Source organism: Bactrocera neohumeralis, chromosome 2 (genome assembly GCF_024586455.1).
Source record: "Bactrocera neohumeralis isolate Rockhampton chromosome 2, APGP_CSIRO_Bneo_wtdbg2-racon-allhic-juicebox.fasta_v2, whole genome shotgun sequence".
Taxonomy (NCBI): Eukaryota; Metazoa; Arthropoda; class Insecta; order Diptera; family Tephritidae; genus Bactrocera; species Bactrocera neohumeralis.
In genome coordinates, this window is record NC_065919.1 from 39,763,162 (window position 1) to 39,774,913 (window position 11,752).

Genomic DNA, 11,752 nt, shown 5'->3' on the forward strand with positions numbered 1-11,752 from the left:
AAAACGGACATTTTTAAAGTTTAAGTTGTTTAGGGATTATAAACATTTGTTCGTCAGTTTTTCAGATATCAGAATATAAATTAAAACCGTTTATTCACACGTTCTAAATTTCGCCTTAAAGAACGCTGCCTCCAAACCAGTTTTAGAACCCAATTTTTATTTAGACCCTTAGTATCGTAAGCAAAGTTGTTCAAAATGATAAGTAGAACATTTTCCCGGAGTTTTATAAAAAAACTGACCCGCGATAATATATGTATGTATGTACACATCGTCACCTGAAATACAAAATAACGTAACATCACTTTTCGTAGGTTTACAGGAGAAGCAAAAAACGGTATAAAAAGAAAACCACTTGAGACATTGAAACAAAATTTTCAAATCTGAATTAACATGAACCTATAAGTTTATTTTAGAAAAAAAATAATGAAAATATTAAGCAAATTTTATAGTAGGTGTCTTAGGTTGTTTTGAATTTTCATATCTGAAACAAAATAACGTATGATCAATCTAAATTTGTATAAAAATTAAAAATTTAAATATTTCAAGCTAAAAAATTAGGATAATGTTTAATTATTATTTATTAAATAACTAATTATTCAAAAGGTATATTATCATAAAAGTAATAACAGTCTGCTGGAATTAAGGCTTCTAGGTCCTGCAGATGTTGTCATTTCTTCTTAGTTATTGTTAAACCTTGGAAAAGAATAGTCTGCTGAATTCCTAGAAAAGCACGGGTCTGATCACTTGGATCATGGAGTCGCTAAACCGAACTCTGGCGGCTCCTTCTCTACCCATATACCGTGGGTGGGAAGAAGCCGTTGGAGAAAAGGGACAGTGTCTTCCAGGCCGAGATTGGAGCCATTAAGGTAGCAGTAGATTTACTACTCCGGAGTGCAGCCTCCTTCAGAGGAGTGACCATCGTCTCAGATAGCAGAGCGGCGATTCCAGCCTTGAACTCATTAACAATGAGAGAATTCAGAGCTGATCGAAGACCTAACTTCGCTATCAATAGCATCGAGTGCCTTTGTGATAAGAATGATGTGAGTGCCAGACCACAGCGGAATCGCAGGAAACATGAGCTAGCAAGAAGAGGCACCCTAGAACCGCTATCGGTAAAATGGGAGCGGATCTGTGCTCCCGTATCCTATTCTATTACTGCTGGGCCACAATTTTTACACACGCTGTTGAAAAAGTCTTTTGTCCCAAGATCGTTCGCATGAGATCTAGTGATCTCTTTGCACTCAGTAAGGCAGCCTCTCCCTAGTTTTGGGGCTTGTAACACGCCATTACCCTAATGGCTTCCACGCAGTAAGGCTGGGAATCCTACCAGACGCCATCTGCAGAAGCTGTATGGAAGAAGATTAGGTGGAAACAACTCAACACTTCCTTTTTGCCTGATCACTTAATAACTGGGGGGCGCATACCTTCAGACATCCCACCGAACTGGCGGGAAGCGTTTTGTTAATTTATAAGTTCGAACACAGGAGTTCTTATTTTCTATGGCCTCACAAAGGACTACATATACATATGTATGTACATAGTAGTCCACGTTCGATCAACGATGTAGCCTAAACTAACCAAAGCACATTGAACTTAATCACTAAAAATAAACGTAAACAATAAATGAAGGCTAACTTCAATATAAAAAAAAACACTCTGTTATTTTTACATACTTGAGTGATGATACGTTATTTTGTTTAACGAAATCAAGCACTTGATGATACGTTTTTTTGAATTTTTAATATAGCTTGGGTATTTTTGATCGCAGGAGCTTAAAATTTGCGACACATATGTAATATGATGTGGTGAATCGTAATCAGTAAAAAACTCAATTTTTGAATTTTTCGATGATACGTTATTTTGCATTTCAGGTGACGATTCATTCATGACATTCATATACATTAAAACTTACATATTTATTGAGTTTAAATACCCTTCTATTTATTTCGCTTAAGATTTTTTTTGGCGCACAATATACTTATAGTTTAATATAATCCTTTCAGTTTAAAAAATATCTCAAAGTTTCTCATAGTTTCTTATGGATAAAATCAGAGTGACCCAAAGATTTTGACTAATTTCTGTCTATATTAGATTAGGGAGACACCAAAGGCTTAGAAACCATTTTGGAAGCTGTGAGATACTTTACTGCTTTATTTCTAATTCTTGACCTCCCCTCTGTAAGTGACGTATACGTAAAACCTACTTACAGTGCGTTAAAAAAATAACATTTTCGAATCAATTCGCTGAAAACAATTTTTATTTTTTTTTTTTGCAAATTACCACATATACAATTGTGATCACTCACGCCTATAATTTTTCACTTTTCACAAACACGTCGTTCCGTGAAATAAGAAAAATGGGCGTTCAGTGTAAGAAATGTTTTGAAGCAGTCTTTTTAACAAAGTAGCCTAAAGGATAACATCAACCGTGATTGGAGCTATGTAATATGCAGATGAGTCAACTTTATTGTTCAATCCCTTGAGACGTGTTTGGCTAAGAAAAGAACAAACAAAGGAATGTTTTACGGCAAAAAAATCATGATCGGATACAGCAAGAAGACAATGATCCAAAATATAGGAGCTGTACTCAACGGAAACAAAAAATCATATTTTACTTTAGATCACCACAGTCACCAGACGACAATCCAATATACGATGTATGTGAGTTAATGAAAGCCAAATTTTCAAGAAACCACTCTCGCTACTCCATCATATCTGGAGGGCGCTTCTTGTGGAATAAGCGGAAAACTGATTTGCAAATTGCCATCAAAGATGTCAGGCAATAAACAATGCGAGAGATCGGACACCAAAAATGCGGAGGAAGTTGCTCTCATACATGCTCTCAGTTTTCTGCAAGTTAACATATCGATTTTTGTGAGTTTGTTTGATGTCAATAAGGTATGCGATGTAGTAAGGAAGCTTGGTTACGTTCAAAGTAAATGTATGATCTAGCAAACGTTGTTTTGCCATACACAGTTGAACTTCCCTAACTTGAATCAGCATAATCCACAAAAAAAAGCTCCGAGTTATAGAAGTTTTTATTAAAACATACAATTTTTCAAAAAACTGTAAAATATATATTTGTACAATGTTTTATTTTTTATACAAGGTGGGTTCCAAAGTAAACACGACTTTTTGAATCTAGCGCCCCCTGGTGGCGCCATTTATATGTCGACTGATGCGTTAGAATTTTATGACATTTCATTGATTGGAAGTGAAGTTATTGCGTTTTAAGTGTCAGTATATTTGTGTTATCAGGTGCGAAAATGAGCTTCGAACAAGGAGCCAACATTAAATTTTGTTTTAAATTGGTAAAACTTTTACCGCAACGTTTCAATTGCTGAAACATGTTTATGGCGATGATTGCCCATCCTGTAGCAGAGTGCACGAGCGGTTTCAACGGTTTCAAAGTGCTCGTGAGGACATAAATGACGATCAACATGTGGGCCAATCAAAATCCGTGATCACTGGAAATTCTATCGAAACTGTGCGTGAATTCATCAAAAATCAGCCGAAATCATCATTGAAATTCATGGAAATGGAATTGAATATCTCCAAAACATCGATTTATCGCATTTTGATCGAACATTAGGGCTTACAAAATGTGTGCACGATTTGTTCCGACTGACGACCAAAAATTGCTCAGAATCCAACATTCGAAGGACGATTATTTGACCAAAAATCATATTTCAACCACTAACCACTCCCGTATTCACCTGATATGGCACCGTGCGACTTCTTCCTTTTCGGAAAAATGCATTTGCCCATGAAAGGAGAGCGTTATGCAGCAAAGGGCCATTCAAAAGGCTTGCACCGACATACTGGCGGGCATACCGGCCAACGAGCTAAAACACTCGTTCGACATGCTTTTGGACCGTGCAAAAAGCTGTATTGAAGCAGAAGAAGACTATTTTGAATAAAATAAATTGATTTTGCCGAAAAAAAACCATTATACAATAATAATATTCGTATATAAATGGGAATTTAAAATCGCAAAAGGATGCTTTACATCATTTTTGGAAGGCGCTTGAACAATTTCTAATTCAGAATTCTCATCGTTTCCCATGGCGCTAGAAGTCAAATTCGTTGGGTCTGAAATATGCAGTTCTACCACATCATTTGTTATAAATCCGGCTGAGCAAATCTCATTTCCTGCCTCAATATAATCTGTAATAATAACATTTGAAATTTATAATTGAAAGGGGAATGAAGAGTTGTTGACAATTAAAATATGCATTATTTAAGTTAATAAATTATAACTTATAGTATACTACATTTATTGTAATCGATTGCTATGTCGTGGTTCTGTGGATGGAACAGAAAAAGTCGTGATTTAAAATCATGGGTTGATGATAAAGGTGAAAATTTAGAATTGCATGAATTTTTCAAAGCTGAATCATGAAAAGATAAAAATAAAGTTTGGGGTGGTCTAATACATTACCTATGTATAACATGTTGTCATAGAGCAGAGTTGCGAATTTTTAACTCAACAATTTCGGATTTAAAGTAAATGTTTTATTTCTAATCCAAATTTATTTTAAATGTTAATTCAATTACTTTTTAATACATTATATGCAACCCTGTCATAGAGTATACGAGTTTTGTTCAACGAACGGTTGTTTGTAACCTAAAACTAATCGAGCTAGATATACACATGATCAGAATGACGAGACGAGTTGAATCCATATCTGTCCATCCGTGTCCATCCTATGTTAAGAAATATATAGTATATATAGTACACGTATTCCTTGGAACCCGATATGTATGTAGTATCGAACCATTACCACGCCCAAAAAATGCCGCTCATCGAAAATCTATAAAATGTTTTAATTATGCCACAAATTAAATACAAAACCTTGATTTAATCGAAGTAGGGAAGTGTATCTTACGCATACAGTGCAATCGTACATCATAATTTAAAATTTTCAGAAAAAGTATCGAAGCCAACCTTTGCAAAAATAGTGCTTCAAGGTAGTCAATTTAATGTCAAACAATTGTCGAAATGACCACATTTTTTCCGAGTATGTAGGCCTCAGCGCTTGTGTTTATTTTCAATATCAATATTTTTTTATGTCAAAAATTGGGTAAAATCTTATCAATACTACTAGACCATATATATATAAAATAGGAATTTCGAGTTCCAACTAAAAGCTCTGTCCTGCTGTGGGTCCGGTACCAGACTGCAGTGAGGCTCGACATTCCACAGAATTTTCAATTCTACCTGCCTTCAGGCTTAACCACTACCAGTTGAGCACCCATCAAACTCAATGACTCAATGAATATTTTAATGAAATTAAATGGACAAGTTTTCTTAAAAATTATGTGGGTTAGCGCTGAATATAAATGAAATATCCCTAGTATAGTGATTTGCTATCTCAAAAACTACTTAGCCAATTTGAGTTCGTAATATTTCCATAACGTCCTTCTAGCACAATATGGACAGCAGCTCCGATCTCTGACCATAGAACGCCCATGTTACTATTTCCTATATTTTTCCATGATTTTGAAATTTATCATACCTTTTGCAAAATATAGTAGAGCCGTGGATATCTATACTTATTTATTGACTGTAGTTTCCCGATACACTTTTTTGGAAAAGTAATACGAAGCTATTTCTTGATGGTTCTTGAGGTTTATAAGGATTCAGGCACATATCACTGATTTCAATGAAAACATCTACTGACGACTTATTTGTTCCATTGGGAGTTATGACTGCTCCCATCGGGTAATGTACTGACACTACAAGTGTTGGTGGACAAACCGAAAACTAATTATTCACATTTGATATTTCATGTTTCTTATGCACTTTACAGTTAAGAAAAACAAGTTCCATAACTGAATAATAAAACCATTTACCATAAAAACATCCATAATTTTCCACTGCGATAATTTATGAAAATCAACACCTTACGACGACAATTTTACAGTTCATTTGTTTTTAGTTGTTTGCCGTTATTAAGCTTAACTTAAAACTAACTTTTTACATTAAAACAGAAAAGCGAGAAATGCACGACTCCAGACCCAGTGAAGTTACTGTTTCCGCATGCATGTGTGACAATATACCGAGCTCATGAACCCGACGGCCTACAGCACTGGTAACACATGGGAGCTTGTCACATAATTTGGCTCAAGCATACACATACACCCGGCTTACTTATTCATATAACATAAAAACACATATTTATATAAGTATGTGCATCCATAAAGTTTGAATTGTGTAACTCTGGACAGGTATTGTTCTTGCTCCACATGTGATAATGATGACCTTAACTGGAATTATGAATATGAAAAAGGTGACACACATACGCACTTATATTTACATATACATATGTACCTCACAATTGTTCTTGAGCTTCGAAGCAGAACCATAACGCAGGTGCTGGATGGACTTCTTTTGGTGCTAATGCGAATAGTTACGAACATGTGTATATTAAACTCCAAAAATATGCCATTCAAATATGGGCAAAAAAAAAATACCCTGAAGAGTGCAATATTTTTGAATTGCGTTTTAACAGTTATAACTCGAGTTATTAAAAATGCCTTTGAAGGAAAAAGTTTGCTCGGCCGTCTTCCTCGCCGTTTCTAAAGCTTTTGATAAAGTTTACTGGTGTTCCTCAGGGTAGTGGGTTAGAGCCCATCCTTGATTTACTCATGTCTCAGACAATGACAATTGTATTACAGCAACAATTTCAGATGTTCTGCGGTTTTGTCTGTCGGCAAAACACAAACAGCATCAATTGTAAGATTCTTCTTCTTTACTTGCGTAGAACCGCTTTCGCGGTTACAGCCGAGTTAACAACAGCGCGTCAGTCGTTTCTTCTTTTCGTAAAGTGGCGCCAATTGGAGATTCCAAGCGAAGCCAGGTCCTCCATTTGGTCCTTCCAACAGAGATGAGGTCTTCCTCTTTCTCTGAAGTGTTTTCGTCCATTCCGACAACATAACCCAGCCAGCGTAGCCGTTGTCTTTTAATTCCATCGAATGTGCTATTCGCCGTGGCCAATGCGCAAAGGACCATAAATCTTCCGCAGAACCCTTCTCTCGAAAACTCGTAACGTCGACTCATCCGATGTTGTCATTGTCCATGCCTCCGCACCATATAGCAGGACGGGAAAAATGAGTGACTTATAGAGTTTGGTTTTTGTTCGTCGAGAGAAGACTTTACATCTCAATTGCTTACTCAGTCCAACAACAGCGAGGCATTTCTGCGATGTAGCCAGGGATAACCTACAAGTGGCCATCATAGACAGAAATTCCTCCTCACCGAGCACAATTCAGGAAAGATGGGTGGAGATCGACGTCAGATTGTCGAGTATGGTGCTAAGCTTTTTACTCGACAATCCTGCGGGATTGTCCTCCTCACCCGGAGTTTGACTCCTCTGAGACTCTCAAGGGTTACAGGATCATCAAGTGCGCGGACCAGGCCTCGCTAGATTTCCTGACGGGTAGGGTTGCCAAAATAAGCAACGCTTTTGAAGGCCTCCAATTGGGGCTTATACCCGCCAGGGACATACCGAAGAGACCTCGTGCTCGCATTTGTCTACCCTCTCTAGAGGAGCCGGACGAAAAACTCTTGAGGTGCATCAAGCTGCAAAACAAAAAACCAAAAAAAGCAAGCATACCACTTCTGGTGGCCATTTGCGATGAGTCCATTGAGGCTCTTAGGAAGACTGACTACAAAATCAGCTTCAGAATTCGCAAGGCCAGGCTTAAAATCTTCCAAGGCGACAAAGCGGCTGACGAAGACGACATGGAAGAGGTCAACGACGCCATCCAGTTGCGTGCGGAGTAAGCACGGGGGTATTCTTTGCTGATCTAGGCATATCTCTGTCTATACGTCTACCGAACTCGGCTAGCATCTTCCAAGCAGAAGCACTGGGCATAGAAAATGCCTGCGAAGTTCTATTGAAAAACCACAAGAATATACGAAAAGCAACTATATTTACGGATAGCCAGGCGGCACTCCTGGCCTTGCCTTCGCCCATGACAAATTCCAGTATAGTCCACAACTGCAAGAAAGCACTAAGCTCAATAAAAGACAACCTCCATCTAGACTAGGTAACGAAAAAGCAGACGAGTTGGCAAAGGCAGGAGCTTTCCTTAACGAATCCGAGACGGAGCTAATACCAAGCCCGCTAGGATCCATCAAAGGAGAGATCAATAGACAATTTCAACAAGTTTCAAATAACAGATAGAAAAACCTTACAAAATGCATCATAACTAAACAATTATGGCCAACATATGACAGGCAAAGAACCAAACGACTTCCTAAATAGGACAAGGAAACGTGGGGAACATGCGTCCAAAATGGGTATGCCCTACAACAACATCTGTCGAGGCTGCGGAATAGCAGGGAACAAGGAAACAATTTTCCACTTTCTCTGTGAATGCCCAGCCCTAGCACAGATCCGACACAAAACACTTAGAATCCATCAAGCATCAAACCTTGAATAGATTTCTACTAAAAGCATATCAGACATAAAAACCTCCAAATGGTTTGTGAGAGAAGGTGAAACGTGATAGCAGATACAGAAGGTTCTATGAATAGTGTATCAAAATGGCACATCAAGTGCTAATTGAGCCCGACAGACAACAGGGCTGCACTCCTACCTACCTACCTACCTACTCAGTCCGAAGTAGCACCTGTTTGCAAGAGTTAATTTGCCTTCGATTTCGATTCAGACATATTGGTGGTGTTGATACTGGTTCCAAGCTAGACAAATTTATCTACGACTTCAAAATTATGACTGTCAAGAGTAACAGATTGAAGAAGTCACACGATAGGGAGTCGCCTTGTCTGCAACTTCGTTTGGTATCGAACGGCTCGGAGAGGTCCTTCCCGATCCTGACGGAGGTTTTGGCATTGCTCAACGTCAGTGTACACAGCAGTATTTGTTTTGCGGGGATACCAAATTCAAACATGGCAGCATAGAGGCAGCCCCTTTGTGTGGGTGGTGTGTGTTGATTCTGTTTTCACGGGTATTTTCCAAATGTCTGATCAGTTGTTGATTTTCCAGGCCTAAAGCCACACTGATAAGGTCTAATCAGTTTGTTGTCGGTTGGCTTTCATCTTTCACATAGTACGTTCACCCACTGGGGTGAATGACAGTACTCGGCGATGGCGTCTCTCTCCAAGAGACTTAGATGGAGTACAAATGTCAAAAGGAAATAAAAAACAGAAACATCTATATCATATAACAAAATTCTTGTTTATAAACAAATGTTCAGACCAGTTTGGATTTATGGATTTATATTGAATGCGATCTCGGAATTGACGAGTATACTCATCTGACAAAGCCATCGGCCGAACAAAATTATTGCATCCGACGAATCTAACACAATAGCACATTCTTTAGGTTCTTCTTCTTCTTAATTGGCGTAGTCACCGCTTACGCAATTATAGCCGAGTTAACAACAGCGCGCCAGTCGTTTCTTCTTTCGCTTCGTAGCGTAGCCAGGTCCTTCTCCACCTGGTCCTTCCAACGGAGTGGAGGTATTTTAATTCGCTGAACTATGTCAATGTCGTCGTATATCTCATACAGCTCATCGTTCCATCGAATGTTCCAATGAACGTTCCAATGAATGCCGTGGCCAATGCGTAAGGGACCATAAATCTTTCGCAGAACTTTTCTCTCGAAAACTCTCAACGTCGACTCATCAGTTGACGTCATCGTCCAAGCCTCTGCACCATAAAGCAGGACGGGAATTATGAGCGACTTATAGAGTTTGGTTTTTGTTCGTCGAGAGAGGACTTTACTTTTCAATTGCCTACTCAGTCCGAAATAGCACCTGTTTGCAAGAGTTATTCTGCGTTGGATTTCCAGGCTGACATTGTCGGTGGTGTTTACACTGGTTCCAAGATAGACGGAATTATCTACGACTATAAAGTTATGACTGTTAACAGTGACGTGAGAGAGAAAATTACCATTCTTTAGGTTATTAAAATTAAAAACAAGATGAGGCGTGAAAAGCAAAGGCTCAACACCACGTGAGACACTATCGAACTGGTACCCCTTTATTATCATTTCACTCGCTAATGACTCAATTCGAACAACTGAACCCAATAGGGACAAAACTGTGCGTATTTTACAAGTATTGCCACCAGCTCATCCGTAAGGCAGACAACCCCAACCCCAGTGAATAAAAGCCGGCTTGCCGTTTACCGGTGGCTTTCTGACATTGTTTTTATTTCCATGTAAATAAACAAATACGAACAATGCTCCACAAACAAAACAATAAAATCGACAACAACAACAGGTCTAGTGACTGTGTAAAATTTCAATAAGAGAGGAAGTACCTATATAGCCCAGGCAACGTTACTCAGTACGCTCTGCTTTGGTTGTATGAGAATTCACGCTTGGCTTGCGTCGGTATATCCATGTGCCGGAGCGCCATATTGCACGCGCTTGGTTTGAAGTGTCGTCGGCACGCTGGTTGTCAAGCGTTATGGATTTCAGTGAGCTTTAACGCTCGCGTTGCACGTGAATACGGCGAAAGAGGTAGCACGGCGGCACGACTTGCCGAGCGCTTTGAGTTAGAGTTTTAGTTGGAGTTGGACCGCTTTATATTGGCCACATTTTGAGCCCAATTTACAAATGTGCAACAAATTGAATTTGAACTTCAGTTGTCATGGAGCAGTTGAGGCGTTCAGTTGGTTTGCAATTTGCTTTGCGTGAGAAGTGTGTGAGTTGTGAAAAATTATAACCACAAGCAACGTTTAGCTGAATATAGTTACAACTATATCATATAATTAGAGTGCAATTAAATGAAGATGCGTCTTTTGTAAGACACAAGGCACCGACGCATTAAAAATCGTATAAACACATATCTCACTCGCTGAAAGCTAATGAAAATTAATGAGTGAAGAAATCGCAGATACTCGTACAAATGAAATGAAAATCAGATCCAAAAAAATAATAACCATTGAAATATGTACATAAATATTTATTTATTTTAAATTGGGCAAAATCGTTAGGTATGAGTGTATGTGAAATGAAAAATACCAACGCTTCGTGCTGTAATAACAATACACCCGCGAAACCTTATTAATATGGTATATTTGGCTTCCCTTAAGCCCGTATGTCACGCTTCGTGTACCAATTCTTTTTCGGGGTTTTTGACTTCTTCAAACCAATCACAGCACGAATTGTGTCACGAAAATTAAAAAAAGCACAATATTCTAGTGTTGATGATGAAAGACATGTGAAAGCCCTCAACTAATGGCTACACACCAATTAGTTAGAACATAACCTGAAAAAGTAAAAGAGTTTTTTATGGAAACGAAGTGAAATAAGACAGCACAATAACTAAACTAAGGAAGGAAGGAAGGAAGCACTAATGGAATAATGTATGAATGAGCCTTAACTCAATGGATACACTAGAAGGGTAAGTTTCAAGTTATTACATCGTTTTGCGGCTTCCTTCCTCTTTTTTTGAACGTGATCCGTATGATAATTTATCATTACTTATGGTGTGTAACGAACGAAAAGTGTTCGAAATTTTGTAAGTACACTAAAATCTTAGTAAAACACATACATACTCGTATTTACATATGTATACATTTAGAGGACCATTAATTTATGCGCTCACATTCTTGAATAATTGAGGCATATAATTAATAAATACGTATGTATACTATCGAGAGTAGTCGATAGAAGATTTTACGTCCACCCACTGGCGTCCCACTTTAAAAGATGGCTCTTGGGAACACTTTCCTAGGATTTTAGGGACAATCTACATATTGACATTTCCTACTT